General features: G+C 41.1%; 1 protein-coding gene across 31 annotated transcripts in view; it reads left to right on the top strand.

Moving 5' to 3' along the window:
• The window catches only part of LOC117487805 (receptor-type tyrosine-protein phosphatase delta-like), a 319,630-nt gene that overhangs the window by 101,638 nt on the left and 193,000 nt on the right, over nucleotides 1-24,992 (top strand). For all 31 annotated transcript variants that reach the window (XM_034136510.1, XM_034136512.1, XM_034136497.1 and 28 more), the window contains exons 5-6: nucleotides 20,907-20,979; nucleotides 24,168-24,270. The gene's annotated coding sequence lies outside the window, so the exon portion shown is untranslated. The remainder of the gene's footprint in view (nucleotides 1-20,906; nucleotides 20,980-24,167; nucleotides 24,271-24,992) is intronic.

Here is a 24,992-nt window from a genome sequence, read left to right as displayed (position 1 = left end):
AGCTGTAGTGTGTGTTTGGTGCCATTCAGCAAATGTTAGCATGCTCTGATGGTGAACATGGTAAACATTATTAAGCTTAACATCAGCATGTTAGTATTGCCATTAGTAGCATGCTAATGTTAGCATTTAGATCAAAGCAGATCTTCTATCCTGGCTGTAGAAATACTCTCTCTCTACTCCTGCACAGTGCTTCCTGTGATGTGCCGTCACAAAGAGCTCAGAGCTGAGGAACAATCAGCAGACAGAGAAGAGACGTGTTGCTGGAGGCCGTGGGTCTGATGAGTGGACTGCCATCAGATAGCCACACACATGATTAGTGTCAGATCAGTGACATGATTTCATGTGATGCCTCAGACATGGCCCAGCTGTTACTGAAGAGAGCCAACTCTCCATCGGCGCTTCTTTAGCTCCAGACATAATAATATCTGTGGGCGGAGGCACTGGTTAGAAACTAAATCTCCATGTGTCAGAGCAACACCAGCCTCCACCGCCTGGAGGTGACGCCACAGAATACTAAATCACAGAGTTAGTGATTAGCAAAGTTGGAGAAGTAAAGACAGGAACCAAAGCCCAAGCCAATAACTCTCAACACTGAATTTAACGTTTGTCTACAAGGTGCTGTAAAATTGTTCCCTCCATTTTTCAATTTCCACATTAATATCTTAAAAGAGGTTACAGGACTCATGTGGCGTTGACATTTTGCCCGCAGCTTGTTAAGAGGTTTGTTTCTTCTACTCATTCCACAGTGGTTATCTAAAACAAAGTGATATGTGCAGTTAATGCTGACATTTAGTCTCTTTTCCAGAGAGATGTGCCGAGACAAAAAAAGCATGTATCAGTGCTGTCAGCAAAACAACATGGGGGTGTAGATTTGCCGTGGGGAGAAAACACTCTCGATGAATAAAACATTACACACGGGAGTCAAGAACATACAGAGGCCTTACACAATATACCGGATAACTTTTCTTTTCCCACTGTTGTTGGAAAAATACTTTTCTAACACATCCACAAGAAAAGCGACGACAACATCTTTAAATTTAGAATGACGCCCCCTGAACGTGTGATGAACACTAATTAACAACCTTTCAGCTCCACACACTTCCAGTCTCCTGCCTCTTTGCACATCGCAGCCCCTTGTTGATGCTGGCGCGGTGGCAGGGCGGGTACTGGCACTTTTTTTTCTATGCCTCCTGTAAGATGTTAATTTCTGCACCCCACTGAAAGTGTAACCCTCCTGGTTATGCATTTGCATCTTCATTTTCGGTTTCCATATAAGCCATGAGCTTTCATCCTCAAGTTATTCATGCTTTCACACAAACTTTCCTCTGCATACTTATCTTACAATGTGCCCTAAAAAACGATACAACTATGCAGATGTTTACCGTGGGTTTTATGTCGTTTGTCATAGAGAAAAATAGTTAATTGTATTTTAATGTGTCTTGATACTGTACCCAGGGTAAAAACATTGATTTTTATACACAGAAGATAATCCTTGTTAGAACATTTCAATCAAACTTTCTGTGTAATTCAGTCTCAAATGACCTAGAGGTGTTTAAATAAATGAGAGTATACTTGATCTTGTGATATCAACTGGAAGTGAATCCCTCTCTTGTCTGAGTGCTGGGCTTCATGCCCAGACCTGTCTGATCTGTGTGCAGAGCGTTGACCTCAGTCAACAGCATTTTCTGTTATATTTCACACAACACTCTCGTGGCTTTTCAAGCAAACAAAGTGCGATAGAGACAAGTGAAGGCAGGAAGGGTGTTGGAACTGGGCAGAAGGTCTGTGACGGTATTATTGTTCAATAACACTGAACAGTGGATTAAACAGAGTTTGTTCACATCAGCACATACAAGAGGCCTCTTTAACTGAACAGCTCTCCTCAGCTACACGTAGAATACTAAGTGACAAAATGTGAGTAATGGTTTATGCCAAAGAGTGTAAATCAATGCAATTATCCCCTTATTAAGTGTGTAACACAGAGGGCTTATGCAAACAACTAGTAGTACTACTTCCAAGCATGAATTCTGCTCTTCTGCTTAACCACCGCTGGGCGCAGAGTCCCTGCTCTGTATTTTTAAGGCTTGTAAAGATCTAACTGGAGTCTCAGAGGTGTATTATTCACAGATAAATGCAGCTTGCTTCCATAGCCCTCATCCAACACTCACATTAAAAGGTTTGTGCTCTCTCCTGTTCATATCGCTGCCCTCGGACTCTTTCTCCTTCCCTTAGTCTGTGTTACTGTTCATTTGTACTTCCTGTCTCTTATCTCACTCTCGCTGCTTGCTTTTCTTTTGTCCATTACGTTCTCTGCGTGTGTGTACTGTAGTAATTCTCTGCTCTGTAACAAAATGCCACCATTATAATTTCCTGATTAAATTCCTGGTTGAAAAAACAGTCACTCACGCTCTATTAATAAGATTGAGTATCCATGTTTAACACAATCTAATGGATGGTTGAAATAAGCCTCAGCTATTAATGTTTAATGTGTAATTGAATGTTCTACATGGCCAAACTTGTTTACAGGAATAATTGATGATCCTGAATTTCCCATTTGCCTGAATTACAAGAAGGGACAGAGACAAAGAGAGGGACTGAAGGTAGTGAGGTCAAGTTACTCATGTTAGAAGTAATTACAACACGAATCAGCGTTTGTTTGATGATCTCTTAAAAGCCTGACAAACCATATATTTCAACCGCCTGCTGATTTCTAAATAAAGAAACGCAGCAAAATATATCTTTCCCCGCTTCTGCAAAGAGCCTCTAAACTGCAGCCTGAGAGGAGCTCCTACAGTTTTATATTGTTGTTTGTGCGGCTGTGTTTTCTCATTTGGTCTGCGGGCTCTGCTGTGTGAGTTTACCTGAGAGGGACTGCAGGGTGTGACTGAGGTGGGGGGTGCAGCCTCACGCTCCACTGCACACCACACTAAGTCTCCAGAGAGAGGTTGCATGCTCCAAGTCTCTCTTTATTCCTGGATTTCACTCCACCCAGGGCTGAGTGATTTATATACAAACATAGAAGGAGTAAAACTAACAATTAGTATAATGTATCTATCGATTCCGTTGACATTATAATGATACAAAAGGAGAAAAGGATGATATCTCTTTATTTGAGATGATGGAACGAGGATTTCTGGGCATTTCTTTTACCTGTTGTTCGACAATATTTGTCAACTACCTGTTGAAGCTCCAGAAAATAAATACATTTAAATATACATTAAAGGTAGGGTAGGTAAGTTTGAGAAACCGGCTCGAGATCGCTAGAATTTGAAAATACACAACCGGAGAAAATCTGCCACTTCCTTACAGAGCCCCTCCTCCAACACACACGAACGCGCACATGACCAATGAGGGCACGAGATAAGTTTGTACACAGATGGAAGGCTGACAGGCAGGTAGGCCATCCAGTTATTTTAGCCGGGCCGGCTAAAATGATTGGTCGTACTTTTTACAGTATTACGGCTTCCACAGATGAATTTTTTTTATGGATTTTTTGTCAAAGCACTTCAGATATTCATTGCTATCGGGATGTTAAGAGCATTCCATGGAATATAACAAAAAGTGTATCTCGAGCCGGTTTCTCAAACTTACCTACCCTACCTTTAATATAACATTTAAAGCATTTAAAATTCTTAAGAATTCATCTCGATGTATTCTTGAAGACGCTTTAAAAAGGACTGAATGTCTTATAAATCCAACATAATAATACTATAACAAAGGGATTGTTCTCATTATCAATTAATTTGCCAAATATTTTCGCTAACATATTTACCTTTATATGAATTAAAACTGAGAAAAGCATAACATCTCCATATTTTGAGAGGATTGAAAGAGTAGTTTTTCCATGACATTTTCCATGCACATTTTTTCTGTAGGTCGATGAGTTATTGCAGCTCTAAAAAATGCAACACTTTAATTATCCTCCACCAATATTGCAATGATTATTTAACAGTATAACATAAAAACTATTTAATATCATAAAACTAAAAGGATATGGTATACTTAAAAGTTCAACTTGGAGATTTTAAAAACAGACACACAGACGAAAATGTGCTCTGAACTCATTGATGCTTCATCCTTTCTGTTCTCTCCAACGTCACTCTAACCAATCAGTAATAAAGTGCATGGCCTGCCAAACACAACACACCTGTAACACTGTTTACTGAGGGGGGGACAATAGCCAAACCTTTAGTAACACACAGAGGAGCTAACAGCTGCGGCTTCACACTCAGAGGACACGTTCCTCTCCTGCCGTTCCTTCACACTCCTGCTGCTTAACCACACTCCCTCCAGTCATTTAGATCTCTCCCAGGTGGCCCAAATTTAGTTTGAACTTACAGGCGGGTTTAAGCTGATGAATGGCTTTTATTGAACTTGAATACATTTACGGATTGAGATTAGTCAGCTCCTTCTCTCTGATGATCACAGAGGATGTGCTCAGCATTCAGAAAGTGCACCGAAGGAAACAGAAATGTGCCAGCTTCTGTTGACAGAAGAGGAGGGAGCGCTTGTTCAATGTGAGCTGATAGAGTAGGATCATGTCAATAAACGTATGAAGTGACACGAGTTATAATATTCCATAGGATGAATGGACTGTTTTGCACAGTTTAAAATGTTTCCTAGCCCCTCCTCTCCTGTGCTGTCGGCTTATCTCTGATGTCAATCTACCTTGTCCGTAAACTCTCCCTATTATTTATCCTCTCACAAATTAAAGCCACTGACATCAGATCTCCCCCTACTTGAGTAATATCACACCCATTGACCTTCCCCTCCCTCCGGCCGGCACAGTGATCGATCCGGCTGTGGCCTTGGTGCTAATCTTCTAACGGAGCGTCAGCAGGTGACGGTATTTCACCGTCAAATCTGATGCAATTACCTTCAAAATAAACACATTTAGGATAGCAGCTGACCTTCCGATGAAAGGAGGCGGGTGGGCGGGTATGTTTGTGTGCCTGTAAATGCCAGAGAGGCTGCGGTAATTTATCAATCACCTAGCATCATAAACAAAACAGATCCTGAGCCGGCGTCACAGATAAGTGAAGAGAAATGTCTGTCAGTCACTCAGTCCTCTTCCTCTGAAGCCTTTAATGCCCCGCAAGGTTACACTCTCTCATTGCAATTACACCAGCCACCATTTCGCTACTTATATCCTAATTAATTGTATTGCTAAGACCCCTTCAGTCCATTTTGCAATAACATGAAGCATTTACATCATAAAACTAAATCCCCTCTGGGAAGATTATTACAATGGTTATAATGAAAGTAATGTGATGAGATCACATGCACTTAGGTGAATAATGAAATGTGCCATAGTCACTATACATTTAAGCGGTGGTAATCAAAGCAGATATGATTCTTTAACTTCATACTTACAGTGATAGCAGCACTGTCTGACCTCGGCCTGTAAATACTCTCTGCAGACAGGGCGATGGAGCGAGGCCCGACACGCATCACTTCCCCTAGTATCTCACTACAGATTTCTTACACAGACATCCCTCTGAACTGAACATCCTTATAATGTACCACCACAAAGCAACAATCAATCATTTACAATAAGGGAATAGAAATGTATTTTGTTGTTTGCCATCAGCTGTTCCTGAGGGCAAAAAAGTAGCATGTTTAAGTGGAGAATGTCATCAAGTTTACTCAACAGTTGTTCAATATATCTTCATTAATGCTTAAATCATCGTGGGAACTCAAGAACAATTTAGTTTAGCACCTCAATATAGTTGCAGGACTTTTTTGTTGTTGCTAGAATAGATTAAGCTCCCAACAATGCAAGATGCAACATTTCCCACACTGCACCTGGATCTTAAATCAGACATTCCTAAATGTGCACTTTACTGACATTTCTAAGCCAAAGATTGTAACAAAGACCTTCTATGAAAAGTGTTAAGTTCCAAGGCCAGGCTGAGCAAAAACTGAGTGATAAACTGAACTAAACATGCTCTCCTTTAAAATAATGTAACTTTACGAGTGTGTCTTTGAAAGACTATCATCCTAAGAGTCTGCCGACATTTCATACCTTTACCACTATTCTACCCGACACCTTTCGTGAAATCGGTTTACATAGTGTGACAGCTGAGGCACAATTCAGAGTGGAACTTTAAACAGACTTTCATCAACCTTGCTCTCCCTCTGCCCATGTGGGAATGAACCCCGTACACGAGTGATTGTGGCGAGATGGGCATCTGCCTGTCCACATGCACTATAGTGGCCTGTTGTTGGAAAGCTGAAGGGACAGCGACAAGCACTTAGCCGGTCCCTCAGCAGCCGGTCCCATTCCCCTCTTCTTATCTTAAGTGACAAGAGGAGTTTTCCAGCCCTCCTCTGCCCCAGGCTCATCCTGCATTATCTCCCAGTGTACCAGCACCAGCAGCTATCTTAAGCCCCTGACTCCCTCGGCCTAAAAATATGCTAAAGGGGATGATGCTAGAAACTCAAGCAGTTGTGCAGCTCGGATGTTTTCCAAACTGCTGATGGTATCCGCGGATGATGGACTCGGAGCAAGTGTGCAGAGAGCGTGTGGAGACGAGGTATATTCCCCTGAATCTAATGCCATGTACGGATTTGCCCTTCCCACCAAATGACTGGAGTCCGATAAAGTGTGTGTGGAGAATGCAAAGCGACAAAACATAGACTAAAGCAGACACCCTAATGAGATATTGATTGCCCACACTGATGTTTACACTTTTGCCTGTCTAATACTCTCCAAGTCCACCATAAACAATTGGCCATCTGTGCAAGCACATTCAGAGCTCTGCGCTGAACTTTAGCAACGTCTGATGTTCGGATGAATTAACTCAAGTTTTAATATGCAAAGTAGACGCTATAACCATCACACATCATTAATACATTTTTACATACTTTGATCAACTCCAGCTGCAAAAAGTGGACCAAAACAACCTAAAATAACTGAATGAATATGCATTATTCTTCACCATAGCACTCTCACAAAACTAGATTTGACACTTCACTTACACAGCACAAACAAAATGCATGATTTTTGGCTGTTTTGACAATTTAAAAGACTCAAAGGCTTCAAGCAGAAAAACATTATCTTCTTGAGAGACAACCTCAGCAATTACATTGTAGCCCCCCATTCTGACTTTATTCTCTTCACACTGCTAAGTAGTTCCTTTTTACTCTGCTCAATTTGTGTATTAATTGTGAAAAAGCCCCAGGAACTCAAGTAAGTCGGATACTATTCATTAGGCATGGTTTAGACTTTAAAGCCAGTGCATGCAGCACATGATTAAAACACATTTTTGTTCTAAACAACAAAAGGAACTCGTCCTGTTGTTTGGCCCCCGCTGCCTAGAGTGAGGGCCGAGAGCTCCTATATAATGAACCCGGGAAGATCGTCTTTGTGCAGAATCAATAGTGACGAGCTTCTTTAAAACTCTCAACTTTGAGCCTTTGATGCTCGAGACTATCATTACCCCTGTTACATAGGGATCTGGTCCAGGCAATAAGAATGCAGCTCACTATGCACGCTCCAACCACACACACACATATACACACACACAGTTGCACCATTACTCTCACAATTACAGTGGACACCACAGCTCTAGTCTACTAGTTGCTTTATTTATCACCCTGATCATTCCCACTCAGCAGATGTATCAAATGTTACAGTTTTATTTAGGGTCAGAGATAAATCTGCAGACTGGGCCTGGCAGCAGCTCTGACGAGAGGCGGCTGTTTGATGTGTGTGTGTGTGTGTGTGTGTGTGTGTGTGTGTGTGTGTGTGTGTGTGTGTGTGTGTGTGTGTGTGTGTGTGTGTGTGTGTGTGTGTGTGTGTGTGTGTGTGTGTGTGTGTGTGTGTGTGTGTGTGTGCTCTCGGTATGCTGAGCACACACCCTGTAACCCTTCATATCCTACCAAGCCACACACATACATAACAAGAATACAACGGGAAACTGTTTTAAGATTTTGAAGGGTGTCATGTGTAAGTATAATGTGAACACATTAATGCTACATGTGTGTGTGTGTGGCTGGGTGTGTGTGCAAAGACGATATGTGTTGCGTCTGAATGTATTAGGTCCTGTGCACCTCACAAAAGCTTCAAAGTAGTGACAAATTAAAATACATCCTGCCATATGCTGCCTTACTGCTGCTGTTCACATTCACACTGGCTGTCAGGTGCTGGTGAATTTAATATTTGCTTTCAAGTCTTTGCACGTATGTGTGTAAATTATGGGATGTACAGCCACCCGTCACTGTCACATTCTGGTCCCGAATCACACATGCATCGTGCTTGTTAAGTGCTTTCCCACTTTCTTTACAGCCTTGCATTTCAAATGAGGAGAATTATTCTTGAAGCAAAGAGGTTGGATTCATGTCTCACTGTCCAACATTAACTAATCGGCAGCATTGTGAGAACAATGAGGAAAAGACAAAAGGGAAAACAGTCATCTTTAGAGAGTGAAACAAACTCTGAGCAGGACAATGAATAGATAATTCCTACATGTCTCCTCACATTTCTGCTTTAATATGCTGATGCTAAGCTTTACATACTGGACTGAGTCACTCTTATGTACACAAGGATGGTAATTCCAGCAACACACTGACAGAGACATCTGAAACCAGCATATGAATATTTGAAATAGTCCTTTCAATTAACCGTGTGTACAACTCCACTGTGGTCACATACCAATATGCATCATGCATAGTTAATAGCTCCGTTTTATTGTTAGACATCTGTGTTTGTGTATTCTTGCATCAAAATAGCATGCATGTGTCGGCTGCACACATATTTTAGCAGTAGATGCAGCTCATGGCCTGATGATTGCATAAAGGGGTGCCGGTCCTCAGGAGTGATATGTGTGAGATTACGTCTGTGCTGCAGAGCCCTTAAGTGTAAGACTATTATGCGTATTGGATCTCATGTGGAAGGAAAGAGCATCTGAAAGCTATTTATACAGATTATATCTGTGAATATGGTGGAGAGGGGGATACACTGTATCGACTGAGTGAAATGGAAATTATTTAAAGCACAAAATCCTATGGAACTAGTCACAGATTCCATAAATGTGACTGATTGCTGTTTTCTTAGAATTTGATGACATAAATTGTATTGGATGGTCCAAAAGAATAAGGACTTTTAACAGCTTGATAATAAATACACATCATATCATATCTTTATAAAGGGCACGCACAGACTTTAGTTCATTCTAAAAAAGAAAATCCTTCACGTTGACGGACCTCCTTAATGTCAGTACCGTGTACTTTCTAAGTTAAAAGTGGGTAAAGTCTCTCAACGCTGTGATCGAGGAATAGAGAAAACAAATCATTCAAATGTACTCTGACTTCTCCTCTTTGATTAACATAGTGGGAATTTATTATCAGTGAATAAATTAGCATTGTGGAAGAAAATGGTATCTCTTTAGGGGACTCGATGCTGTAGAATGATTTCATATGATCTACACAGCTATGTACAAGCATGCAGACAGATCACTGGGTTTAATATAATCTACTAAAGGCTGCCACTCACATATGATATGTGAGTGGCAGCCTTTAGTACAGACAGAGTTACAGACAGTGTTTCTTAGACTTCAACTCACACCGTCACACTCAACTTTGCATTGGTAGGTGTACACCTGATGTGTTAAAGTCTGCTTTGAGTGTTTGTAACGCCGGAAAGTTCATCTTTCTTCTGCTCATTGTTAACATCTGTGAAATTTGTCACGACACTGATATTAACACTGAATGCTTTCAGGAATTGAACAGTTCAAATATACTAAATTAGAAAACTTGACTTCTCCCCGGGAATATTGGAAAATATTAAGTTGTAAAAAGGTTTGCATATCTCAGCTAAGCTTTTCTCACCTTTGCATTTGCTAATATAACGGATTAACTAAATATTGAAGAAAATATTTAGAATATAAAACAGTGAGAGCTATGTTCTATGCAAATCTATCCGTGACTGAAAACAGAGGATATGACCTTAACTGCAGCGTTTTATGCTCGCTAACGAATTAGGTTTCTCTTTGCATATTTTCTCTAAACTGGTCAGTGTGCCAGTACTGATTACAGCAATACCTGTCATTTTGCTCATACACAGTGACATTCTAAATTGGCAATTACAAAATGTCAGCACAGGAACTACGTCAGTTACAAGCTTGAAAAATACGATTTCAGATAAACACACAACATGTTTAGCCTTTAAAACACAGCAGGCTTCTACTGAAGGAGCTAAGACAGTATATTAAAACATGTTTTCACATAAAGCTTCAGCTATACTTGATCATGTACAGCTCACGTTACATGTCATTTCACATTAGTTTGTGTCACCTTTATGTAACCGTCCAAAAATCTGTACTAAAAAACTAATGAATGTGTTCACACCCTGTGTTACCCTTCTTCATCAGGAAGACTGTGTCTCCGGCTGTGATATTTTTGAGCCAATTTTTTGTTGATTTAATCTATATTTGATCATTGCTTTGTAAGTAAATGTTTCCCAAATTCTTGAAAAACTTTGAGAATGAAAAGAAAATCAACTTTCCATATTAAAGGAATGTGTTTTAGTGCTTATTCGCTACATCCGAGAGAGATTAAAGAGTTATAGATCTTTTCATCTAACTCTTGGAAAGCTAGTGCATAAGTTATATATTTCTTAAAATGTGGATATATTCCCGTTTCATCTACATACATGACTTAAAGTCCCTGCAGCTCTTGTGTTAACACTGCTGAACATTCTGCTCTTTGTTCATTGGCTTCAGTCTCTAACAATGTGGGAAAAGCATGTTCTGAGCCATGAAAAGGGCACTCCGGCAGTGTTTGGTTTGTTAGAGCACACTCTGCTCGATGCATTATAGAACTGTCTGTTCTGGTTCATAACTCCGCTTCACCTTTTGTTCTGTACACCTGGAGTAAACACAACATATATCCCCACTATATGGCCTTGTTTTTCTACTTCCAGGTAGCTACATACACATTCACTCAGGCATGCTCCCTTTTTTATACAATGTAGTTGTACATTGCAGTTACAAAACAACAATTCCCCTTCAATTGCTTAAGCACACCACCACTCCAACTAGCTGTACAAACTTGACCAGACACACACACACACACACACCTCCTGACCGAAAAAACAGCAGTACAATCAGCAAAGGCACTTTTAATGAGCCTCTTCCCTCTCCATCTATCAAAAAGGAATTAGGACAGCACTCAGCGTCTGAGGGGAGGGAAGCAGGGAGAACGGGGGCACATGGCAGAAGGAAGAAGTCTTCATTAAGGACACTGAAGTGGAGGTAGGAGGAGAAAGAGAGGGAGGAAAAAAAGGAGAGGAAGAGGGACTTAAGTGATCCAGAAAAGCTTCTCCCCTCCTCTCTCTCTGGCTAATCAGCAGACAAAGTTATGCCGGTCAGAGCGTTTGTTATTCCGGCTAATCCCTCATCACGCTTCTTCATCAGGGTTGGCATTTGACTATCTGCATTAATTAGATGTTGGAATGGACAGCGTGTTAATATGACGCACGGCGGATACTGAGAAAAGGTCTGCACTGATACCTCTGAGTTTAAAACCGTGCGCCGTGTTTACCTGCGCCCATTTTCACTTATTGATGATTCAGGCGGTTTTTTAGTGCTGATGGCATAATGTACTGTCTGCACTTTGGGAGATAAGTGTGTTCTGGCGTGTTAGTTTGGACTAGTCCGGGATGTCTCTCCTTCTGTCTCCTTCTCTATTTTTATCTCCTTCCACTCCTCTCCGTTTCTTTTATCCCCAAATTCTCCATACATTCTCCTCCATTCACTCTTCCTCTATCTCACCTGTCTTTCCCGTTTTTTCAGACCGTCCCAGAGGACAGTAAGAGCCACTATCTCTCTTTTGCACACTCTCCTCCACTTTTAGACTCTCCTCCCTCCCTCCACACCTTCATCCATATCAACTCCAGTTGAAAAGTCCTCTCCCTAATATTCACAGTTATTCTTCCCGACTGCCTATTCTCTTCTCTGTTTTGCCTGTCCTCTCCTCCCTCCCTTCTCTTTAGTATTCAGTCAGTCATTGCCAAGTGTATGCTGATGCACCTCCTTGACAGAAGTCTCATTTCAGCTGCAATCTTTGACCTTACCGTCTCCTCCGGTGTAAATGTTGCTTTCAAGCCAACACAACCTCAGGTCGTTTGTTACTATCTCCGTTTCCTTTTCCTTTTTCTTCACTTGCTTTCTCACCCCTGCCCAGCTCTCTTTTAAACCTTTATCAGACAGTGCATGTTGACTAAGAACACATTCTTATTTACAGGAACAGCCTTGGGGAGTAGTTGCAAAGAGAGAGAAAAGGTCAGACTCATTCACACGTTCACCTGGGAGACTGTACTGTTTGCCACTGAGCGGCTTCATTGGAGCAGTAGTGGTGCCTTGCACTTACCATTTTCTGCTTTATTCAATCCTTCCATCTTATATTCTTCTATCCATCTCCCTGCTTTCCCATCTCTCTCGGGTTGTCACACATCAGGAGAGTGGATTCAGAATATGTCAGAGCGCTGTCTGTTTTCTTTTTAATCTCTCCTATATCTGTGAACGATTCGTTCCGTCTCCCACCCTCATCATTGAAAACAACTGATTATGCCTTTGAGTTACTCCATAATTTGTTCAAGCCTAATGATTCTTGTCATGGCGCAGAGCTGAATTTGAGGCGATCTCAGATCCCCGGTGTTACCAAGCCTTTATTTTTCAATTCCCACAAGCTCCTTAAGTCTCCTCTTTGGAGAGTCAGCCCCAGAAGCAACATCTCTCACTCAATTTACCAGACGAACAGGTCGTCATTATTTTGTGCCACAATCTTACTATCATTAAAAATGCACCCTTATATAACCATCAAGGGCGTGGTATCTCTGGCTGAGAACAAGGACGGAACAGCACTCGCAGTTACTTATTTATATGTTTTCTTCCCATTTCCTCCCTCTATTTTGGAAGTGATGATTCAAAAGGAATGAATGCTCAATAAGCCATGAGTAAAATATTCAAATGGTGCCCTATTTACAAAAGCTGGAGAGTTTCTCTCCCACTGCCGTCACATGTTTGTTATGCGATATAAAAAGAGAGGCAGCAGCAACTCCAGAGACCTCAGCCACTGATATAATGTGCCAAGTGGAGTCTTTTTATAGCGGGAGTAAACACATTAGTTTGCCACGTTAAAATCGGCTCCAAATGGAGGCGGTTGTCAAGTTTTTGGACAAAGGATGTGCCATGTGTTTATTTACAAAAGATGGAGGAGGTGTCTCTTGGGATGTTTGAGAAGTACAGTAGAAAACAGTGTGCAAAATCCTCTGGCTCCCACACCTGTGCGCAAAGGATCATGGCTGTGTGTGTGTGTGTGTGTGTATGTATGTGTGTTTTGGGCCGAATTGCCAGACGGCTGCTATCAGTGTGAGTCAGACAGGCAGGAGGCTCAGCGAGTGTTTGAAGTGCTATTCTCTATCCCGGAAGTTCGATCCGCTGCGAGGAAATTTGTCATGTTGTTCCACCTTTCTGATTCCCATATGGTGGGGTGAGTAGAAGGTGATTTGTTCCTATTTGCTGTTGACATCTCAATAAACACACACTTGTGGGCAACAGACCGGTAAAGGTAGCTAAGAAATGTGTTCGGCCTTGCTGCCTAATAATTTCCCCTCCTCTCTTTCACGCTGGTTTGAGGAAGAAGTGGGCCAAGCAGTTGTTCTGGCCTGATTCTTGACAGGACATACTTCATCATGTATTCACCTCGCCCCGGGCTTTACACTCCATTCTGCTGCTGGATCTACGATTCTCTTTCTTTCAACTTTCATGTAAATCTGCCTATCATTTATTCTTGCTAAGTTCAAAAGTGTCTCGCCAGATCTCCTTCTAAAACATGATATCTCTCTTTGCACCTCGCAATCATCTCTTCCCCCCCCCCCCCCCCCCCCTAATCTAACCAGATCTACCCGAGGCTTACACTGTGTTCCAGTGGAAGCTCCATCTAAAGTGAATACCTCTTATTCCATTGGTTAATTAAAGCCAGTCCCTCTCTCACATTATTAACATGACTCCTCTGAGATCCATCACATCCCCTTGGACACTAAGTGGAAATGAGGCCGAAAGGGGAGGAAAGAGAGAGAGAAAGAGAGAGAGCATATTGTATAGAGACAGGGAGCCTCAAGAGTGATTCAGCCATTGTTACTCATCCCCTCCTTTTTGCAAGAGGGCTCATGTCATGAGTATTTTAAGTGCTCTCCATTCCGTTGTTCTCCTTTAATCCTGTTAGATAACTCTCTTCCTTCCTCCTCCTCCTGCGTCTTTCTTTCTATTTCTCTCCTTCCCTCCTCCGCTCCCCGCTGCCCACTCAGCGGCGAGTCTTACGCTCTGCCACTAAAAAGGCTAGAGTGCCTAAACAAGGTAGAAGAAGAATAGCAGAGGGACTGAGGAGGAGAGGGAACATGACAAAGATGTGCGCTACTAGCAGGTGTTGGAGAAATCTGCTGGCTGATGGGGGCTCGTTTGTTATGAGGAGGGATGAGTATGGACCAAAGCCAAGACAGTGGGGAGTGAGCTGTGAACCTGCACATAACGTGAGGTGAAGACGCACACTAAAACGGAAACAGAAACGTTGATTTCTAAATGTGTGCGATGCAAAATTAATGTTTTGATTATTTCAATATTTTCTGCTAGTTGTCCACACCCCCACGACTCATTCTGACATAAATATGCCTTTTGTAAACTCAGAATAGAGCATTGCTTTTTATTTGGAAATCACACTGGATTCAATATATACAATGTTGAAACACAACTATGATGCAATGTTTCCAACTTGACTTGTAACCACTATTCAAAGCCAGCAACGCTCAACCTGGCTGGAGCAGCTTCCACTTCACTAGAAATACATTTCCCAGAAGCCCCTATCATCCCCAGCTCATTATTTACACGGGGGCAATTACAAATGAGGGCGTAGTAGAGCAGCAGCCCGGCACTGTAGTGCATCTGCCGAGGCGAGGAAGACACTCAGTGCAGGTATAAGGTGGGGCAGCCAAAATTCCTGCAGCTCTTTACAAGGCAAAAAATGGGTCACAAGAGCCATGGGAGAATTTGCTAGACCAATAGCACAGACTAGTGGTAAAGGCTTGGAAATGCATGCCATGATGCGAGTAAAAGTCTGTGGAATCCAGCAACCCTTCCCTCCTTCACTGAGAGGATAATTGGCTTTGATACAGGGTCCCTTCATCCAAGTAGAACCATCATTACCACTTACTTGAACAAGCTTAACCTTCACTTTCACACTGCGACCACCTGATTTATTTACGATAACCTCTCTCACACTGCCAGAGAAATGAATTCAGCACAAAGAGGAGGCAGGTGGGGCAGGCACTTGTGCCGAGGAGAATTTACATGACCCAAAACTGCCCTGCCTCCCCTCCAACTCCATTAATCAAACGCATAGAGAGAATCCCCAAACGCCTCCACTCTTCGTCCTCAAAGGTGATAAATTGATCGCTGGCTGGCTAATAATCAGAGGCACAGGGCGGCACAAACTTCCCAAAGATTTATGCGGAGACAAGTGGATTTATAGAGGAGGAAATATGAGAGATCTGGAGAACCAAATCTATTTACTTCATTTGTCCTCCCAGAGATTTGAGATGGGAACTCCTGGGGGAAACCCGGGGGTGTGAGTCTGGGAGAAGTACAATGGAAATTGACTATCCGTCATGGAGGCGTTGGATGTAACAGAATTATCTGTTTTTGATTGATGAACATGTGTTTCCACTTTCAATAGAATCTCAATCCATGTGAATATGCCCACTGCCTTTAGAAGGGTCAAAATGCATTTTGGAGTAGATTCACTCCCTGACTTTGCCCCCCATCCATTAAATATGATCTAATAACAGCAGATTGCTTAACAATTACTGTGACGGACACTTATATCCTTAGGTTTGTCAGCAATAGAGACAGGCAGGAATGCAGAAGGCCCTCCAACAGCTTGCCTTAGGCAGACATGAGAGAAACCTTTTAAAGGAACTTAAGCCATCACCGGTAGGACGTGAGGTGATACAGTGACAGGAAAAGCGGTCTTTTAAGAAGATGATCAATGCTATCATCTTCTCCAAAGCTGACTGGAAAGAAGGACAGAGTATAGCGGCGTAGAGTTTCCTGAGAGGAGCTACCCTCTCTCCTTCTCTTCATGTAATTCTCCCACTTTACCCTTAATGTGTTTTCCCTCTTCCCGTCCTTCTGCTGCCTCTCCCTGTTTCATTCTCAGTTTCATCATCTCATGTGATCTCTCACCCTTCACCCTCTTCATCTATCACCGCCCGAGGCCCTCCTCCTTTTCCGCTGCAGCTCCTCTGCCTCCTGTCTACCACACACTATCACACTCACTCCCCTCTTTGCACTGACAGCATGCTTATCCTGTTGTGTTGATGAGATATTTGAACGATTAACATTATGCATGCTGAGCAGATTATGATAGCCTTTGGGGAGGAGCAGTTTCAGAGTGATGGAAAGTTTCCAGCATGATAGAAAAGTCTGCTGATGAGGGGGGAAAGGTAGCATACAAAGATGTCTGCACTCACCAATTCTTCTACTCGGCAGCAGCCTTCCACAGTCTTCATTCTGAAAGGAAGATGGACAATAATATTCAGTTTATTTCAAAAGCACTTCTCTGAAGAGGAAAATAGTATGGCTACTTTCTAAAGGATTAGCAAGAACACGAGGCACTAAAAAACGCCAATTTTCTAAACCAAATATGCACATAACTCAGAAGAAAAAGTTTCTGCTGCATACAGTGTTTTTTAGAATTTATTTCTTTGCGTTTTTGGATGGGAACATTTTTCACTTTGACAGCTCACATAGCAAATGATATGCCGTCAAATTCAGCCTGACAACTGCAAACTAATGCAAATGTGTCTAAAATATCAAACCTTCTCCCACCCAAAGCATATCTTTTTTTAGGCTGCATGACGCCGATTCTGAATAGACACATGATATGATGAACTACATAATTCCATCTGCGTCTGACAGTGACGCTCTCCGGTGCCACTGAGGCAGCTGTTGGTACAGAGTGAGAGCGGGAAGCGAAAGTCAGATCACTTCCCAAGTGCTCATTTTTAGCAGGCTTGTTTGGGCGCAGCGCACCAGAGCTGACGAGCTGAGCACAGAGTTTCTGACACAATGGTGTCAAACTCGGGACTGTGATGTTCAGCTCACACAAGAGAAGAGCTCACACCTGCTGCAACATGCACACACAAACAGAGTGTCAAGACTGTGTGGCAATTAGTGTGTTTGGGAGTGCTGTGAACCCTAATGATGCAGTTGCAGAACATTGTTTTAATAAAGAGGCTTGCATGGAAAATGGAATACAGAATATATTGCAAACAACTATTTCTCCAATAATAATACACCAGTAATTAAATCCTACCATTTAGTAACTTGCAACTAAAGCTTTAACAAGAAGTAGCTACTGAGTAATGTAGAAGTTGTCTTGAGAGTTTTGCTTCACCTCCTCCTTCATGTTCTTAGAAATTATTTAACAGATGGGATCCTTACAGTTCTCTATGGCATGCTGTGTCAGCGCTGAAATTAAGTCTTTTTGATGATTCAGTTTCACTTAAATGTGTGGTAAACTTCCCAAATAAACATAGTTATGTGACACAAGATGTTGCTCTTATCACGATTACTTTTGGTAATAGTTCCCTTGTGGTCATTTATATGTTCCCAGGATCCTCATTGTAAAGAGATGGGTATCATTGCAGGTCAAATTGCAAAATAAGAAATGGGTGTTTTAAATGCAGTTTGAATGGTACAAATCTGGCTACACTCTTTGGAAATATCACAGTCTGAAGTACAGGAAAGGTCTTGCCGGCATATTTAAAGGTTATTGTTTAAGAATAATAATTGAATCGGGCTATTCTGACATATTATCCCAATAACATGCTGGTGAAGCCCAAAACCGATCTGAAAAGATTGAGCATATTGAATTGTAATTATTAAATCACAACTCTGAATCAATGCTAATGAGTTATTGTGTCTCCTGGGTTGGTACATAGTTGACAGTTTGCTAACCAGATATCCATAGCACTCAGTCTTAATTAAATCTTTTATGGTTTTCTCATAAAAATATAGTATGATGTGTGTAATTAGGTTTTTATGGGATTAACATTCAAATTAAGTACTCATAGTTTAGTTAAAAGTAAACCACTTAAGCAAAACTGCTTCAAGTTTTGAGTATCCAGCAGCAGGCTGTATTTGTAAAAGGACTACATTCTATGTGGATATTCATACAGTATTGGAATTAGGATGTCATAGGCATGAGGTTTGTTTTACAGTTAATTTACTCTGTTAATACTGTACAAGCTAGTTATAATTCCTATCTTGTATCAGCACTAAAGTATGCTATAAATTACCGGTAATTTAGGACTGGGTGTGATATTCCCAGCATTCCATCGGAGAACTACATAAATAAATACATAAATAAATAAGGATTGTATTTTTTTTTCCAACTGCTCCCACTTGACTGCCGTTTTAGAAGCTGTGTATGGATAAGTAATATCTCCACATCCACCTCAACGTGCTGCAGGTTTTATGAGTGGAGCTGCAGTCTCTGTTGGTTACTGTTCTGGGGAAGGTCATAAATGGGCGATTTATGTCTGAAGTGCAGCCAGGAATGCTGATGCACACTGTCATAGAGCGGAGATACTGTCTGCTTTGACTCACATTTAATGGAAACAGTAAACTCCACAACTGAAGGCCCTAACTCATGCACTTTACAGTATGTTAACGTAACCGGCAGAAGGAAAGTGTATAGAGTAGAACGATGGAATAAAACGTTGCTCCTTGTGACATAAAAGCCAGGTTTCACCATCTTACATCAGATCTCCAGTGTAATTTGAGGTCTAAGTGCAGCGCTGTATGTAAGAGTGCCGCCAGCGCTACAGTTAATCGCCATGGAGAGAAGAGTTCATTAGCCCCGTCTTCCACCACTATCTGCTTTCCTGGAAAATTGTATTCAAATCAACACAGCCTTACAGCAGTGTTCATCAGCACAACAGCTAATATGATGTTACATCGATTACTGCAGCACTTTTTTTTTTCTGGACTTTTAAGCCAGTATTGTTAAGTTATGGCTGTTTTAATTGCTATAGACAAGGGGTCCATTAGCATAGGTTCTTGGGTGGCCATGGCCATGTTTCTCCAAATCATTAAGCTAATTATACAAGCTAATTAATCAGTATGCTTGGAATTGGCCGCGTGAGCAGACGCTGCTCTTTGTTGCCTTGCATAATGAAAGGAGTCCATTTTTAGATGGAGGAAATGAAAAAGAGGAGGGGGGAAGAAACTTTGATCTCAAAAAGTAAACATATGATTTTTGCATATCAAATGAGTAGGAAAACAAAAATAGTATTACAGATGCAAAACGCCAAGCTAGACATTCTCAGGCATATGCTCCATCCCTTACCTAGATACAGTGTGGGAAACTTGCAAGATAAACATGGTACACTGTTAATATTAATATGTGTGTGTGTGTGTGTGTGTGTGTGTGTGTGTGTGTGTGTGTGTGTGTGTGTGTGTGTGTGTGTGTGTGTGGTGTGTGTGTGTGTGTGTGTGTGTGTGTGTGTGTGTGTGGTGTGTGTGTGTGTGTGTGTGTGTGTGTGTGTGTGTGTGTGTGTGTGTGTGCGTGTGTGTGTGTGTGTGTGTTAGAGAGAGCCTGTCTGTGTGTTTTCAGGAGTGAGGCGGACCTCTTTCCTCCTCAGAGATCATTAGGCTCCCTTGCCACCATATTATTTTTCTAGTCATCAATCTGTGCACAGCCATTGACAAAATCAATTAATTTCCCATATATGTGCACAGTATAGTTATCACTAGGTGTGTGTGTGTGTGTTGGTGTATGTGTGTGTGTATGATAGGTATTCATGCTTTCTGCACACAGCTAAGGGTGCATGAGAGAGTCACTGTCAAAATGTATTACTCACAAGAAGACATATCCAAACATCCTGCTCTCCTGTCTTCATTGTGCTGCAGACACTGTCAGCTATTTTTAGCAGCTCTCATTATGCAAACGAAAAATCATCTCCTCAAAGTACATGAAGCCTGTTTACAAACCCTAATGGGACTATGCAGATAACACAGTGATGCATAGTGGCTACAGGGCGTAGGGTATTCTCCATATGCTTCAGCATGTGATTATGGAGCAGCTCCACAGAACAATGATCAAAGTGGTTACATGTGAATAGACAACTTGGGATGCAAGATTCCAGGAATACTGCAGATGGAAACTTTCCATGTGATTGACCAGGAATGTATGAGGAAATAGGGTAAACAAATAAAGAATGAGGCACACTGAATAATAAAAAAACATGAATAAAGACTCTCTAATTAGCCTCAATGAAGCCATGTTGTAAAAGCAAGCTAGCAAAAACTAGCAGAAGGTGTTAATGAAACAGTTTTTTGCTTGAGGCTACTATCTGCTTGGAAATATAATATAATACAAATATATAAAATACATTAACTCCAGTAATGTAATCAAATCTTATATGGAATCATAGTGAATGCAGTGTGCATGCAGCAGGGGTAAAATGTGTCTGACTCACTATTAAATGGGATGCTGGCCATTTATCTGTATACGTGTGATATGAGTTTGCATGGTTATAATTAAATCAAATGGACCGTAAGACCTTGTGTTGCTTATTAAATGTGTACCTCCCGAAATAAGTTCACAGAAATAGTGCAATCATTCAAAAACAATCCCCAAATTCCTGTGCTGAATGCTCTTAATGGTTTTAGTTTTTTGTAAAGCACTTTGAATTGCCATGTTTTGAAATATGCTATATAAATAAACCTTTCTTTCCTTAACTTTCCTTGGAAATGTTCTGGTAATTTCCTGACCCTATGCAACCCGAGATGACATACATAAAGCAAGACTCGGCCTGACCTCTCCTTCTCTTTTTCTTACAGGGAAATTCGGAGGAATTCTCTTCTTTCATCGCTCTGGTCCGAGGCAGCAATCGCACATTATTATTCCAAACGGGTAAGATCCATAAAAGTATTCCTTCAAAATTGTATTATTCAATAAAGCACTCCATCTATGACAATCACCACTGACCGAAATCCTTTTTTCACTGTTCAAATATCAATGCACGGACAGAAACAAAGATAAAAATGTCAACCCCTTAGACATCTAATCAAAGGTCAAACTACTAAATGCTGTTAGTATAGATACATGTGAGGAGAGAATGCATGAGCTATTTTTCAGTCACAGCAAAATGTCTGCGTGACTTTTATTGTTTGATATGAAAAAATACACAGGAAACAAGTTGGATTTCCTTGGATTGATGTTGATAGAAATTGTAGTGAATGCCCTTTTCACTCGCTGTCTTAACAGTATTATAAAGTTGATAGTGAGCTTTTACCCGTAGACAGATCAGTAAAGGGCAGTATCTGTATGAATATGACGGGTATTGCTCTGTACAGCATTTTGACAATATAAAGCATGCTGATGGTGCCCTCTGGAGTACAGGCATCTCTACTGCTGCTGCTGCTGCTGTTTCACAAGAGATGTTTCCACATTAAGACTGTGTGCAGGATGCATCCATTCACACTTCTCTCAGAGTCAGAGAGATGCTTTTAGCACAATGTACAGGCACGCATGCAAACAAACAGACAAGAGGCTTTAGAAAAAAACGGGAAATAAAATACAGCATGGATGCAAACACTTTCATCGTCCCATATAAAGAATCATATCGCCCTGCACTGCTTTCCTTAAACATGTCTCAAATTAAGAATAATTACCTCTACTCATCGTTACCGTAATGATGTGTAAGTAGTGATCATTAGAGGTCCAGTTCATGTCCTCTAGAGCTCCCCTCCATCACCGAGCTGTTTTTCAGATCATTGATTAGTGCTGTGGTTTCTCCCAGAGGAGTTTGCGGGTGCAGCTGTAATTGGAGCGTTTGTGTTACCTCTCCCTGGGCAACACACACCAAAACATTACTCTACATGTCCATAGGATTACCAATGAACTCGTCAAATGCACCTGCAAGGAAAGTGTTGTGCTATTTTGAGATGAAATAATGGGAGAGCTGTTCTGGCTCAGTGTCTGGTTATTTGGGACACGGGCTTGCATTTATTTTTTCCCCAAGTAGCATCAAATATATTCCCAAATGTGTTAAATAGGTGAGAGTAGACAATATGATGCTTTTCACTCAGAGACTTTGCCACACACGATGCCCCACTCTCCCTTGTCGCAATTACTGTGAACATTTGTGAAAATGTGCTGTGGGCTCAGGTTGTAAAGTGATGACATTTAAGATGACAGCGACAAATGTGGGTTCAGTGGAAAGGCAAGAAAATCAGTTAAGTAAAGACAAGTGAGTTAAGCTAACTTTGGGCCTGAAGTATTGTAAATGACAGCGGCAGAATTGTCACAATTGCAGGTCTGTTGGAGGCCATTTGAACGTCCTGCTCAACAACCATTAAAGCATTAGTGAGAGAAAACGTAATAAATACTTAGAAGATGTTGTAGTGCTTTTCACTAAGAACACTGGGTAAGTGCTCTACACTTGTCAGGTGGAGTTGTGTTATATAAAGAAAACTGACCTCGTTTAGAGGAGCAATGAGTCCAGCAGGCAAAGAAAAGTTTGCAAAGTCTACTTCCTAAAACTGCTTACAATAACTGAGAAGTGACCTGGTAACAGTGAACACATGCTGTATTCCCACAGCAAAGGCCATTTATAATTGGGGAAAAGATGAAGTGCCACAAACCACAATGCATTACTGCTGTGTTGAATTATGGCTCCTGATGTTGTGTATTTTTTAATCAACCCTCAGGGATGCATTTATGTTTCATTCGTCTTCTGTCTGAGATGTATATGTTGCCAGGTGTTCGCTCTCTTGGGAGCAGGTTAGGGGTTAAGTGTCATGCTCGAGGACACTTCAATGGGTTAAAAGAAAGCTCCTCCATTGTGCTGTGACCTGACTGAGTGCATGTCCACTCTGCTACCTCCAAAGGTCATGGTACCTGATATGATTGTGTCTCCACACTTCTTAAAGTTGACAAATTGTGTAATGGCTAGCAAAAGTAGTGTGTGCCTGAGTGTGTGTGTGCATCTAAGCATGTGTTATGGGCTGGCCCCGGCTGCGATGATTTATTATATCGCTTGAAGGGACTTGTACTTTCATGAGGTCACATGAGTAACATGGCACTCAGGCGTAACACACTGCCGGCAATAGGGAGGCGTGCCCAAACATCTAAAACAGATTCCAGTTTGCACATACTCAGGTACACAGTATGAAGAAAATATGCATGGCACACACAGAACCACACACACAAAATCAGAAACTGTAATCCAGGCTTAATACTGCTTTATCACCTGCACAGGAGGCAAACGTTATGCAAATGCACATAAGCTTTTCCAAAGGCACGTCAGACTTAAGGCTTGTCTTTAAAACGTCTTTTCAGAGGTTAATATGCAAATATGGCCTCATGAATTGAAAAACACTACGGATATCTTTCTAATAACACTAAGGGGATGCCACTGAAAATCAAAGTGGAGTCTTTAAGATTAACCTTGGATGATTATTTAAGCTAGGACTTCACCTCAGGGTTGCACCACAGTATTTCATATTTTCATCGCAAACACATGCTAGCACAAAGACAGAAATTAATGGACTTTGCACATATACAGTCAAATGTGCAAAATGACAGTACTGTAAAAATGGAGTGAGTGAAGTGATGAGCTTTGTGAGTGGTACACACTAGAGTTGTGCTCTTTTTATTCACCCACAACCTTTTGTCATTTTCCGTGCAATATAAGAAGAGTATGAAGAAGAAACATGCAAGCTAGGTGCTTAAAAGACGCAACACAATGACATGAAAAAAGGAAAAATAACCACATCAAAGCTGACATATTTGTGCTTCCTCCCATAAGTATCATTGTGCGTGCTGTGCAGCAGTCAATTATTGAGGGCATTGTTGAAAATAGGCCAAGAATCACATGCCTGTATTAGAAATGCATTTGATTTATTTTTGCTTTCAAATAATGAAATAAGCCTCTCTGGCAAGCAGTTTATTCATGCTGGTATCGACCGAATAGTAGAAACTCATTTGGCTTTATGTCAGTCTTTATGGTTTGTTTTTTCTTCTAAGCTTTGTATCTTGTTTTTATTTAAACATTTGATATCTAAAAATGATCTGACTGACTGTTTCTCCTTTCCTAGGTGGGGGCAAAGGGGGTTTCTTTTAGGGGGTGAGTCGGCGAGGACACAGCATCGGGCAGCATGTTGGCACCTGCATGATCCCACACTGGAGCCTCAATTCTAGGTGAGCTTTCTTTCAAATTCACAAACTCCACAGGGATGCAGTATTCAGACTAGGTGTTCCATATTTAACTCAACATTTGTGGTTACTAATTTAGTTGTGAGGTAATCTCGTTAATCCTTTAGAAATAAGAGCATAATTGCAGAATAAGAGGAAGCCGTTTTCTCTTCACTTTAAGCTTCTAATATGAGAAAAGCGGCTTTCATAATAAATTGGAACACCGTTTTCATTGAAAAACCACAGAGCGGTGCCTCAGCTGTTTTTAACGCCAAAGTATTGGATTGTAAATGCAGCTGTAGCTTTTTATTTTGTGAATGGTATAAAAACAAATATAATTGTAATTGTCTGAATGACATAAGGTTGATATTTTAGTTGAATATTTCCAGTATGTGAGAATAAATCAGCCATAAACGCTCCTGACAGTTCAGACTGTATTGGATTAAGAGTAAAAGGTAATATAAGACAAGCTAATACAGGGATAAATGGTAAATATTTACTATAAAGTATGTTAGTTCAATAATTGTTATGAGCATTAGTAAAAACAGAAGAATCTGTACTGTCATTCAGCTTTCAGAATGTGAAAAAAAAGCCATAAACTGATGGTTAAGACTGAATTGAATTTAGTTGTATTGCCATCTAAATATACTAGATTGTAAATAAAGACATGGGAAAGGGTTTAGGCATTAAAAACATTACAAAATATGAACATTTTAAAAATAGTCTTT

This window comes from Trematomus bernacchii, unplaced genomic scaffold, assembly GCF_902827165.1.
Source record: "Trematomus bernacchii unplaced genomic scaffold, fTreBer1.1, whole genome shotgun sequence".
Taxonomy (NCBI): domain Eukaryota; kingdom Metazoa; phylum Chordata; class Actinopteri; order Perciformes; family Nototheniidae; genus Trematomus; species Trematomus bernacchii.
The sequence above is the reverse complement of the archived record's forward strand: the minus strand, read 5'-3'. Positions and strand labels throughout refer to the sequence as shown.